The sequence below is a fragment of the Anomaloglossus baeobatrachus genome, chromosome 3, assembly GCF_048569485.1.
Source record: "Anomaloglossus baeobatrachus isolate aAnoBae1 chromosome 3, aAnoBae1.hap1, whole genome shotgun sequence".
Classification (NCBI taxonomy): domain Eukaryota; kingdom Metazoa; phylum Chordata; class Amphibia; order Anura; family Aromobatidae; genus Anomaloglossus; species Anomaloglossus baeobatrachus.
In genome coordinates this window covers 603128651-603141256 of record NC_134355.1, presented here as the reverse complement: position 1 = coordinate 603141256, position 12606 = coordinate 603128651, and positions in this window count along the sequence as shown.

Sequence of the window (12606 nt, the reverse complement as noted above, 5' to 3'; positions counted from 1 at the left end):
CTTGGAATGCATTTTGTAATGTGGTGCAGAATTTTCTAGGGAATAAGAAAGCAGACAACTATGAATAGATTGTGGAAGAGCTACTAATGAGTCTGCAAAATCTTGGATGTAGAATAAGTATCAAGATTCACTATTTACACACCCATTTGGACTTTTTTCCAGAGAACCTTGAGGAACAAGGGGAGCGTTTTCATCAGGACATTAAAACAATGGAAGAACGGTATCAAGGCCGGTGGGACTCACATATGATGGCTGACTATTGCTGGAGCTTGATGAGAGACAACCCAGAAGCTGTACATCACAGATCAGCCAAGAAAAGAAAGTTTAAATAACTGACATTTGCCATTCATCTGTGTGCCATATATATATGTGTTTTTATATTTTGTAGTTTAATTCTTTAAGTATATTTGATTTGCTGTACATAGACTTTGTAATCTTTGTTATTCCTTGATTTAAAATATACAAAATGTAGTACCTAAAGTCATATTTTTATCATAAAACATTCAATATGAGTAATTTTCATAAAAAATTGAAAATATCTCGAAATCCTGATGTGATAGCCAAAAACGGGGAGTTCATATTCATAATCAGCAGGCAAAATTAACTTAAAATATGTTTTAAAACCTTTTGCCAGAAAAATTGCGTTGACCAGTGTTATTTGGTGTGGTGGGAAAAATTCTGTTGATAATTTTGTTGGTTATATTAATAATAATCTTTGCAACAGTTTTTTCACCTCTTATATCCATGGCCATGATATCTCCTTTCTAGACATCTCGTTAATCATGTCTATGGATCGTACGTCCGTCAACTGTAGTCTATGTAGAAAACCTACTGCAGGTAATTCCCTGCTCCATGCGGCAAGCTGTCACCCAAAGCTTGTTATAAAGAATTTACCCGTGGATGAATATGTAAGGGTGAGAAGATGTTCCACCCAATGCGATGTTTATGAAAATGAATGTGACAATATGAAGAAACTATTTCTTTGTAGAGGTTACTCTCAGAGCATTTTAAGTAGAACTAAATTGAAAGCAGACTCTAAAAAAAGAACAATATCTTGACCCCAAATCTATTGCTGTGAAAGAAAAGAAACCAGAGGTCACTTTTTCTACTATTTATAGTAAAAATTATTTTTAAATAGTAAATATCTTAAAGAAGTATCTGTCCATTCTTTTTACAGACTAGATTCTAAAAGGAAATTTGGACAGTGGAGTGCAGTTTATGTCAAAAGAGAGCCATACAATAGGCACATTAGTTTCTTCAAGTGACCATACCAAAAAAATATCAAAAACCATTGCCTGAACTTGGTTTCCATAAATGCGGTAAAAATACATGCCTCTATATGTCCAATTCTTTAAAAAAACATCTTGAGTATAACTCATAAAGAGCACTGTATTAAATCCTTCCTTAATTGTAGCAGTAAGGATTTAAAGGAATTGTCCGACATAAACTTCAATTATTTTTAAGCTAATCTATGGTGTATTGTCACATAAAACACCCTACATTATTTTTTTCTGTTTTCTAGCATTTGTTCCTTTTGAATTATCCCTTTACTCTTTGCACACACTTTGTTTACATGCAGCACAACCAAACATGATACCTTCCTATGCCAAACCTCAGTCAGAGCTGGCACCGCACGGCCTCACTGTCCAGACCTGCCTTCTGCCCGCCCTCTGCACACTCATTGGCTGTCAGTATTCTGCCTATCACTGACCTCTCATCACTACAGCACTGGAAATAACAGCCCCACATAAGACTCTGCAGATCCCACCAGATAGGGCTCTGCAGACCCCACTACATAGGGCTCTGCAGACCCCACCACATAGGGCTCTGCAGTCCCCACCACATAGGGCTCTGCAGGCCCCACCCCATAGGGCTCTGCAGTCCCCACCACATAGGGCTCTGCAGGCCCCATCACATAGGGCTCTGCAGGCCCCCAACACAGGGCTTTGCACCTTCCCCCAACACAGGGCTTTGCACCTCCCCCAACACAGGGCTCTGCAGCCCCCCCACACACGTAGCTCTGCATCCCCCCATATATCACTTTGCACTCCCCCACACTCATTGCTCTGCACCCCCCCATATTGAACTGCACCCCTCCATCGCTCTGCACCCCCCCCCACACATCGCTCTAGGGAATAAATACATACCTTTCCACGGTTCCTGACTCTGCTCCTCATTCACCCGCTGTCTGTACTCTGGCCATATCAGCACAGTAGTGACGTCACCGCTGTACTGAACTGTAAAAGAGCACAGACAGTGGGACAGTGATGAGAAGCAGTACAGCGCTGCCTCTCATCAGGGCTTTCAAATGTATTGGCATTTGCGATCCTTAGCAGGGGGCCCGATGCTGACACTAACACCGCGGAGAGCCACAACCAGACCGCTCCCTCCAGCTCACGGGCCCCACAGCAGGGGTGTGGGAGGCTGCAGGGAGAGTAGAGAATGTGGGGAGTGTGTGAGGAAAGGAAGGTGCAAGAGAAGGAGGGTGCGGGAGAGGGGGCGGAACACCACGCACTGTACCTACCCTGCAGGGCAGCTACATGACATCGGCTGTGATGCCCGTCTACAAGGCGAGTACAAGCTCCCACCCTGTCGACGTGACATCACAGGAAGCAGCAAAATCACATCAGGAGCGGTCACATGACTGCTCGGAGCCGGGAGAGAGTGGCTGACAGAAGGGCAGGGCATGTAGGTAGTTACTATCTACTTACTGTACCTGCCCCAATGTAGCCCAATAGTGAAATAATAAAAAAATAGCAAAATAACATGGATAATTCCTTTAATTTATGTCGTCTCCAGTGACAGCTGCAATATCCAGTACGTAGGTTATACTACAAGTACCCTAAGAAGAAGAATCTCTGAACATATATACAGTATAGGAGAAGCGAGTGGTCACCAACCGAAAGCACCTGAGACCACTAATCAGAAGCTTCTGGAAAGAAAAAAGCTGACATTAACCTTAGAAACACTAAAAGAAAGGAAAATATGTTTGTCATCTGAGACTCCTCATATTAATGTGAGCCTCTAGCCCAGATCCTGTTACAAGTCTTTAAATGCAGAGACGGCCGTGACAGCCGTGCAGAGAGGCTCTGTGTACAGATTTACCAATTGCAGCCACTAGCCAATCAGAGGCAAGTAGCTGACATCATACACCGACGTCAGCTGCTTGCCTCTGATTGGCCAGTGGCTGCTATTAGTATAGTTGCAGAGAGCATCTCTGTGTGGCGTTGGCAATTCATTCAAGTGAAATAAAGTGCTGGCAGCAACATCCCTACACTGACCATGATCGTCAAGGGGTCGGTGCGTCTGTGGCTGCAAGAAACAACCTCAGGGGCCGCAAGTGGCATGCAGGCAGCATGTTTGAGACCCTTGGTCTAAATGTTTACCAGAGGTATAGGGCTCCCTCTTTAACCCTATCAGCACCATAAGATTGAGATTGTGTGGGCTCAATGATTGCCATGGTAATCTGAGGCCAAATAATGGCCTCAGAATTTGTCACATATGGTGGCCTGTTAGGATAATAACAACATTTTAATGAAAAAAATATAAAATTTTTCAATCCATTAATTACAATTTGAGTTAATTCCAGTGAAATACCTGAAGTGAGTTTTAGACTCGCAACACACATCCGTTTAATTTGTACGTGTGCGGTACGTATTTGCACGTACCGGAAACACGCACACACGGAGACCCATGTTATTCAATGGTAGATGGCAGACACACGTAAAATCACACGGAACGTGTGACCGTGTGGTAAGTACGTGTGTGCGCTTTTCTACACGGATGACATGTCCGTTTTTGGCCGGCAGCACGCAGGCACGGACCCGCTTTAGTCTCTGGGTCCGTGCCTGCACGTACCGCACACGGAGTATGTCCGTGTTCAGCACCTTTCGTGCGTGTGCGTTTTACACTAGCGATCTTTTCTTTTGTTTTTTTTTAAATTAAATTCAGTATACTTACCTTTTTTTCTGCTGTTCTCAGTCATACTTACATTGGCGCTCGTTTTTTTTCTTCCCCCGGCTCATACCGCTCCCCAATCACTAGCGCGGCGAGGAACAGCTGTGCAGAGAATACGCAGCAACAATTACTTTGAATATGCGCTATTCCCTTCATTAGCTGCGTGGAGCTGACAGGAGCGGCGGTGTCTTCTGCAGCTCCGGTCACCTTCATGCAGCAGAGCTGGAAGCGACACTGGACCATCCTGGATTACGCCAGACATGGAGGGCTTTTTCGGGCTTATTAACCCCTTAACGACCCATGACGTACTAGGTACGTCATGGATCGTGTGCCGGTAAGTCCCGCCCCCTGCCGCCGGCAGGCGGCGGCGAGACGCGCACATATCAGCTGTTATCAACAGCTGATATGTGTGCCTGCTAGCCGCGGGTGGAATCGCTTCCACCAGCGGCCATTAACCCCTTACATTTCTCTGCCAAAGTCTTGGCAGCGATATGTATATGGGCGCCGCCATGACAGTGACTTACCCCGCCCCCACCGGAAGTCACGTGACATGATCACGTGACTTTCGGCGGTTGCCATGGTAGCACAGGGTCATGTGATGACGCCTGTAGCTAACATGAGTCACTTCCTCTCAATGCCGGAATACAGCCGGCATTGAAAGTGAAGCAGCAAATCTGCAGTTCTCAGCTCTGTAGCTGAGATCTGCAGATAGTGCAGAGCGATCGGATTGCTGATCGCAATAGCCCCCTAGGGGGACTAGTAAAATAAAAAAAAAAGTGAAAAAAAAAGTTTTCAAAAATTAAAAAAAAAATAAAAAAACCTAAAAGTTCAAATCACCCCCCTTTCACCCCATTGAAAATTAAAGGGTTAAAAATAAAAAATACACACATATTTGGTATCGCCACGTTCAGAAATGCCCGATCTATCAAAATATAAAATCAATGAATCTGATCAGTAAACGGCGTAGCGGCAAAAAAATTCCAAACGCCAAAATTACGTTTTTTGGTCGCCGCAAATTTTGCGCAAAATGCAATAACAGGCGATCAAAACGTAGCATCTGCGCAAAAATGGTACCGTTAAGAACGTCAGCTCGAGACGCAAAAAATAAGCCATCACTGAGCCTCAGATCCTGAAAAATGAGAACGCTACGGGTTTTGGAAAATGGCGCAAAACGTGCGCCACGTTTTTTGGACAAGCTTGTGAATTTTTTTTAACCCCTTAGATACAAGTAAACCTATACATGTTTGGTGTCTGCAAACTCGCACCGACCTGAGGCATCATACCCACACATCAGTTTTACCATATAGTGAACATGGTGAATAAAATATCCCAAAAACTATTGTACAATCCCACTTTTTTTGCAATTTTTCCGCACTTGGAATTTTTTTGCCGTTTTCCAGTACACTATATGGTAAAACTTATGGTTTCATTTAAAAGTACAACTCGTCCCACAAAAAACAAGCCCTCATATGGCAAGATTTATGGAAAAATAAAAAAGTTACACCTCTCGGAAGAAGGGGAGCAAAAAAAAACAACGCAAAAACGGAAAGTGCCCGGGGGCTGAAGGGGTTAAATTGGTGAACAAGGCAATTTGTTAGTGTTTTTTTCTAATAAAGGATTGTTCGGGTGTGTGTGTTTATTTACTGTAATTTACAGATTAATCATGGAAGGTATCTCGGTGACACGCCTGACATGATGAATCTAGGATTTAGTGGCAGCTATAGGCTGCCAAAAACTCCTTATTACCCCAATTTGCCAACGCACCAGGGCAAATCGGGAAGAGCCGGGTACAGTCCCAGAACTGTCGCATATAATGTATGCAGCAATTCTAGGCGGCTGCTGACTGATATTGTTAGGCTGGGGGGCTCCCCATAACGTGGGGCTCCCCATCCTGAGAATACCAGCTTTCAGCCGTATGGCTTTATCTGGCTGGTATTAAAATAGGGGGGGGACCGCACGCCGGTTTTTTTAATTATTTATTTATTTATTTTACTGCACAGTATAGACACGCCCACCAGCTGCTGTGATTGGGTGCAGTGAGTCACCTGTCACTCAGCGTGGGGGGCGTGTCTGACTGCAACCAATCACAGGCGTCTGTGGGTGGGGAAAGCAGGGAATACGAGATTGATTAATGAGCGGCCGGCATATTCAAAGTAAATGTTGCCGCGTATTCTCTGCACAGCTGTTCCTCGCCGCGCTGGTGATCGGGGAGCGGTAAGTATGAGAGAGGGCTGGTCACTTCAGTCACTCGGGGGATTAGCGGTCACTGGTGAATCCTTCACAGGTGACTGCTAATCAGTACGCGGCACACAGACAGAGCCGCGGCATGACAATGAAGTCGGGTGAAGTTCACCCGAGTTCATTCTCATCGCGCAACTCTATCTGCTGTCAGCCGACATGTATCAACGACATTGTGCAACACCCAAACGAACATACCACACGGACATTCCACGTACACATACACGGGCATTTTACACACAAACACGGACATTTTACACGTACACACGGCTCGCATACGCCATCCCATGGATGCCATATGTACTGGAGAAAGGCCCCAAAAAAACGGAACACGGACCCAAAAAACGGACCGTGTCACACGAACGTTTTTTTTGCAGAAGTGTGTTTTAGGCCTTAATCATTTAAGGGGTTTCATTTTTAAAATACTATCAATTTTGGGGGTTGTTAATTACTCAGGCCTTTTACAATCACTTCAAATCTGAATTGTTAATTCAAAAGTATATTTTCCTTAAAAAATAAATTAAACGTTGTTGCTTAAACTACTAACACCCTAACAAAATGAAAGAACGTTTAAAAAATGATGCTTATGTAAAGTAGACATATGGGAAATATTGTTTTTTATATGGTATAAGGGTTTAGGAGTATAAATAATCAAGTTTGAAAACTGCTATTTTTTTAACATTTCCATCAAATTGCCAAATCTCAATTATAAAATGCAAAATGTATCAACCTAAATTTACCACTAACATAAACTACAAGGTGTCATGAAACAAAGAATGTGCTCAAAAATAACTGGGGAATGTTGAAACATTTCAGAGTCACATAAATTGACACATTGAAAAAAGTGGCTTCATCACAAATGGGATAAACGTCTCCTTTTTGTGGTGTATTGCTTTTCCAAAGGATTGACTTTTCTTGGCTTTTATTGATCCAAGAGAAAATGTACAGTGCAGACCAAAAGTTTGGACACACCTTCTGATTCAAAGAGTTTTCTTTATTTTCATGACTCTGAAAATTGTAGATTCACATTGAAGGCATCAAAACTATGAATTAACACATGTGGAATTAATTACTTAACAAAAAGTGTGAAACAACTGAAAATATGTCTTATATTCAAGGTTTTTCAAAGTAGCCACCTTTTGCTTTGATTACTGCTTTGCACACTCTTGGCATTCTCTTGATGAGCTTCAAGAGGTAGTCACCAGAAACGGTTTTCACTTCACAGGTGTGCCCTGTCAGGTTTAATAAGTGGGATTCCTTGCCTTATAAATGGGGTTGGGACCATCAGTTGTGTTGTGCTGAAGTTTGGTTGATACACAGCTGATAGTCCTACTAAATAGACTGTTAGCTGATTTTTTCTTGCCATAATACAAATTCTAAGTAAAGAAAAATGAGTGGCCATCAGAAAGTCACCTCTGCTGCGGAGGATAAGTTTATCCGAGTCACCAGCTTCAGAATCGCAAGTTAACAACAGCACAGATTAAAGACCCGGTCAATGCCACATAGAGTTCTAGCAGCAGACACATTTCTAGAACAACTGTTAAGAGGAGACTTTGTGCAGCAGGCCTTCATGGTAAAATAGCTGCTAGGAAACCATTGCTAAGGACAGGCAGCAAGCAGAAGAGACTTGTTTGGGCTAAAAAACACAAGGAATGGACATTGGACCAGTGGAAATCTGTACTTTGGTCTGATAAGTCCAAATTTGAGATCTTTGGATCCAACCACCGTGTCTTTGTGCAACGCAGAAAAGGTGAATGGATGGACTCTACATGCCTGGTTCCAACCGTGAAGCATGGAGGAGGAGGTGTGATGGTGTGAGGGTGCTTTGCTGGTGACACTGTTGGGGATTTATTCAAAATTGAAGGCATACTGAACCAGCATGGGTACCACAGCATCTTGCAGCGGCGTACTATTCCATCCGGTTTGCATTTAGTTGGACCATCATTTATTTTTCAACAGGACAATGACCCCAAACACACCTCCAAGCTGTGTAAGGGCTATTTGACTAAGAAGGAGAGTGATGGGGTGCTACGCCAGATGACCTGGTCTCCACAGTCACCAGACCTGAACCCAATCGAGATGGTTTGGGGTGAGCTGGACCGCAGAGTGAAGGCAAAATGGCCAACAAGTGCTAAGCATCTCTGGGAACTCCTTCAAGACTGTTGGAAAACCATTTCCGGTGACTACCTCTTGAAGCTCATTAAGAGAATGCCAAGAGTGTGCAAAGCAGTAATCAAAGCAAAAGGTGGCTACTTTGAAGAACCTAGAATATAAGACATATTTTCTGTTGTTTCACACTTTTTTGTTAAGTATTTCATCCCACATGTGTTAATTCATAGTTTTGATCCCTTCAATGTGAATCTACAATTTTCAGAGTCATGAAAATAAAGAAATCTCTTTGAATGAGAAGGTGTGTCCAAATTTTTGGTCTGTACTGTACATCTGTAGTTAGAGTGAACTTGGGCGGCACGGTGGCTCAGTGGCTAGCACTACAGCCTTGCAGCGCTGGGGTCCTGGGTTTGAATCCCACCAAGGACAACATCTGTAAGGAGTTTGTATGTTCTCCCCGTGTTTGCGTGGGTCTCCTCTGTGTTCTCAGGTTTCCTCCCACACTCCAAAGACATACAGACATGGAATTTAGATTGTGAGCCCCAATGGGGACAGTGTTCCTGATGTATGTAAAACGCTGCGGAATATTTTAGTGCTATATAAAGATTTATTTATTTTATTTTTATTTATTTAACTTCCCGCTGCCCTGATGTGACAGGTCTCCCTATACGCATTACATAGGGAGAGATCTGTCAATCCAGCGCAAGGGGAGAGGAAAAGCCACTGGGGATCCACTTGTCTGCCCAATCTCCAGCACGGCTCAGTCATCGTCAGCTTTTAGAGTATGTTTGTCATTGAAATATTTCAGAGTGAAATATACCTGGCTGAATTCATGCAGCCACTGTCTGATACATGTTACCCATGCATCGAGAGGCATGTATCAGCTGTCAGGTTCACTTTAAAAGTAAAGTTGAGATATAAGATAATACAGTAATATCACAATTTTTAGGGTCTGCATCTATGAACTCTATAATCCATGTACTATTTCTGGATGAACATAGCCAGTATATTAGCTTATTTCTGATGGTTGATTATTACAGTTTTTTACCAAATCGAGTCTTTCACACAACCAAAAAAACACTATCCTGCAAATATCTCCTAAGATAAGTAGCTACTCTAGACTTGTAAATTGACCAGGAAACTAATTTATTCACTGTTCTCTCTTTGACTATTGCCTGTAAGGCTAGGTTCACACAACATTTTTGAGTATTTTTTTAAATTCACATCAAAAACCACTGCAGCAAGTATTATTAAAATTAGCTTTGCTTTTTTTATTGCATTGTCCAGCAAGGTGTTTAATTCCAGTCTTTGATAAAAACAAGTGGCATGGTACTTCTTTGAGGTTTAATGCCCTTAAAAAAAGACAAAAACTTCCGGTTCTGGCGCTGTGATGTGAGGACGCGGGAGACAGAGCTCCGCACGTTCCTCAGCCCCACACACTGACTACAGGAGCCCCACGGCCGGGGGAGGAGGCGGAGAGGGGGAGGCGAGGAGCGGGAGGTGACCGTGCATGGAGCGGTACCTCCTCCGGAGCGGTGGCAGACAGCTGGAGCAGGGTGCTGCAGAGAAAGCAGTGCACATGGAGCGCAAAATGGCGGCCGCGGGCCGCGGCGATGTGCAGGGAGGTGAGCGGGGACGGATGGAGGAGGAGGAGGGGGAGCAGCTGAGAGAGCAGCAAAGAGCTCGGCAACACGTACACCTGACAGCCCAGCAGCACGAGCAGCAGGCAACCGAGCAGCACGAACAGCAGGCAGCTGAGCAGCACGAGCAGCAGACAGCCCAGCAACACCAGCAGCAGACAGCCCAGCAGCACCAGCAGCAGACAGTCCAGCAGCACCAGCAGCAGACAGTCCAGCAGCACCAGCAGCAGACAGCCCAGCAGCACCAGCAGCAGACAGCCCAGCAGCACCAGCAGCAGACAGCCCAGCAGCAGATAGCCCAGCAGCACCAGCAGCAGACAGCCCAGCAGCACCAGCAGCAGACAGCCCAGCAGCAGATAGCCCAGCAGCAGACAGCCCAGCAGCAGACAGCCCAGCAGCACGAGCAGTTCCCAGGCCTGCAAATTGATTATGACCGTCTGGCTGGAGCAGTGGCAGTGCACCTGGAGACAAGATCAAAGACTCTCTAGAGGCTATGGTGGGGGCAGTGCTAGCACCCTTAAAGGAACAGATCGCACAGCAGGGAGCCAGGATGTCAGAGATGGAGCAAAGAATCTCTGACACAGAGGATGAGGTGGCAGCATTAAAGGGGCAGCTGCAGGAGATGGTGGAGGGATCCCAGGCCATGAGAGACAAACTAGAGGATCTGGAAAACTGCTCCAGAAGAAGCAATTTAAGGCTGGTGGGTTTGCCGGAATCTATAAGCATGCGGCAATTGGACAACATATGTGAAGCAGAGCTCCCCAAGGCGCTAGGTCTAACGCACAAATGCAGGGTGGAAAGAGCGCACAGAGTGGGCCCTGTAAGAGAGCGTCCAGGCACAGGAGGAACAAATGGGAAGGAAGACAGCACGGGAGTGACGGGACCAGCCAGGCCGCGCCAAGTGATAATAAAATACTTGGAATACAAAGTCAAAGAAGAGATACTGCGAGCGTTTAGAGGAAGGAGGACCCCACTGTCTCTACAAGGGCATAAGGTGCTGATCTTCGGTGACTACTCGGCGGAGGTTACACGCAAAAGGAAAGCCTTTAGTAAGATTTGTACCGCGCTGTATCGTAAAGGCATAAAATTCCAACTGCTGTATCCTGCAATATTGAGAGTAACAAGACGTGATGGATCCCTTTTTGCGACGAAAGACTTGAGTGAGGCGGAGAGATGGATGGAGAAGATGGAGAACAGAAACCAGACGGAGGACTTCCTTGAGAGGCAACATACTCGGCAAGGAAGAGAGGAGGAGAGCCGGGCATCGGGCCGGAACGACTGGATGGAGGGGAAGGAGATACATGCAGGAAGTCCAAAAGCAAGGAGGTCACCGTCGCGTTGGCCTGGAGGCCAGAAGAGGGGAGCGCCATGAGAGAGGCTGCAGGGAGAAGAATCGATATTTTTGAACTGAACTGAGGGGCCCAAGAGAGAGGGGACTGACGGAATGCAGGGGATGAGTAATATCTACTGTTTATTGTTGCATTTTTACTTTCTGCTTCCGCTTCCTACTTCCTCTTCCGCCTCCCCTTCCGCTTCCTGCTTCCCCTTTCACTACCTCTTTCGCTTCCTACTTCCTCTTCCACCTCATACTGCCTCTTCCACTTCTCTTGCACTTCCTTTACCATCCCATCTACCTCTTCCTACTTCTTTTTCCACTTCCTCTTCTAATTCCTACTTCCTCTTCCACTTCCACTTCGTCTTCCTACTTCCTCTTCCACCTCCTACTTCCACTTCCTCTTCCACTTCCTACTTACTTCCACTTCCTCTTCCACTTCCTACTTTCACCTCCTGTCCCACTTCCTCTTTCACTTCTTACTTCCTTTTCCACTTCTACTTCCTCCTCTACTTCCACTTCCTACTTCCTCTTTCATTTCCTCTTCCACTTCCTATTTCCTCTTCCTACTTCCTCTTCCACTTCCTCTTCCACTCCCTTTTCCACTTCCTACTTCCTCTTCCACTTCCTTTTCCACTTCCTACTTCCTCTTCCACTTCCTATTCCACTTCCTTCTTCCTCTTCCACTTCCTCTTCCACTTCCTATTTCCTTTTCCACTTCCTACTTCCTCTTCCTTTTCAACTTCCTACTTCCTCTTCCACTTCATACTTCCTCTTCCACTTCCTTTTCCACTTCCTACTTCCTTTTCCACTTACTTTTCCACTTCCTACTTCCTCTTCCACTTCTTTTTCCACTTCCTACTTCCTCTTCCACTTCCTTTTGCACTTCCTACTTCCTCTTCCTTTTTTTCCCCCTCTTGTAGGCTTTTCCTTTCTTTTCTCTTCAGTTCCCCTCGCTTCTTCAATCTATATGGACCAAGGTGCCCTGCCCCATTGGGGGTGTAGGGGATCCTAACATCTATGGGGGACAGGGTTTCTCTCTTTTTAGTATATACTGATAAATCTCTCTTCTGGTGGCCAGGCCACTTATGCTGATGGGAGGTGAAGTGAAATTGAGACCAGAGGTAACAAAGAATAGGTATGGGCAATGAGGGAGGGAGTATTGTATGCTGGCACGGTTATTGACCAGGAAGGCCTTGCTCTGGTGTGTTAGATAACAGAACAATGGGGGACAGGCCATATGTAAATGTGAATCAGTAGGCTGAGAGGGGATTGCGGAGCCAGGAGCATCACAGAAAAAATGGAAGTGACGAGACGATTGATTGTAAA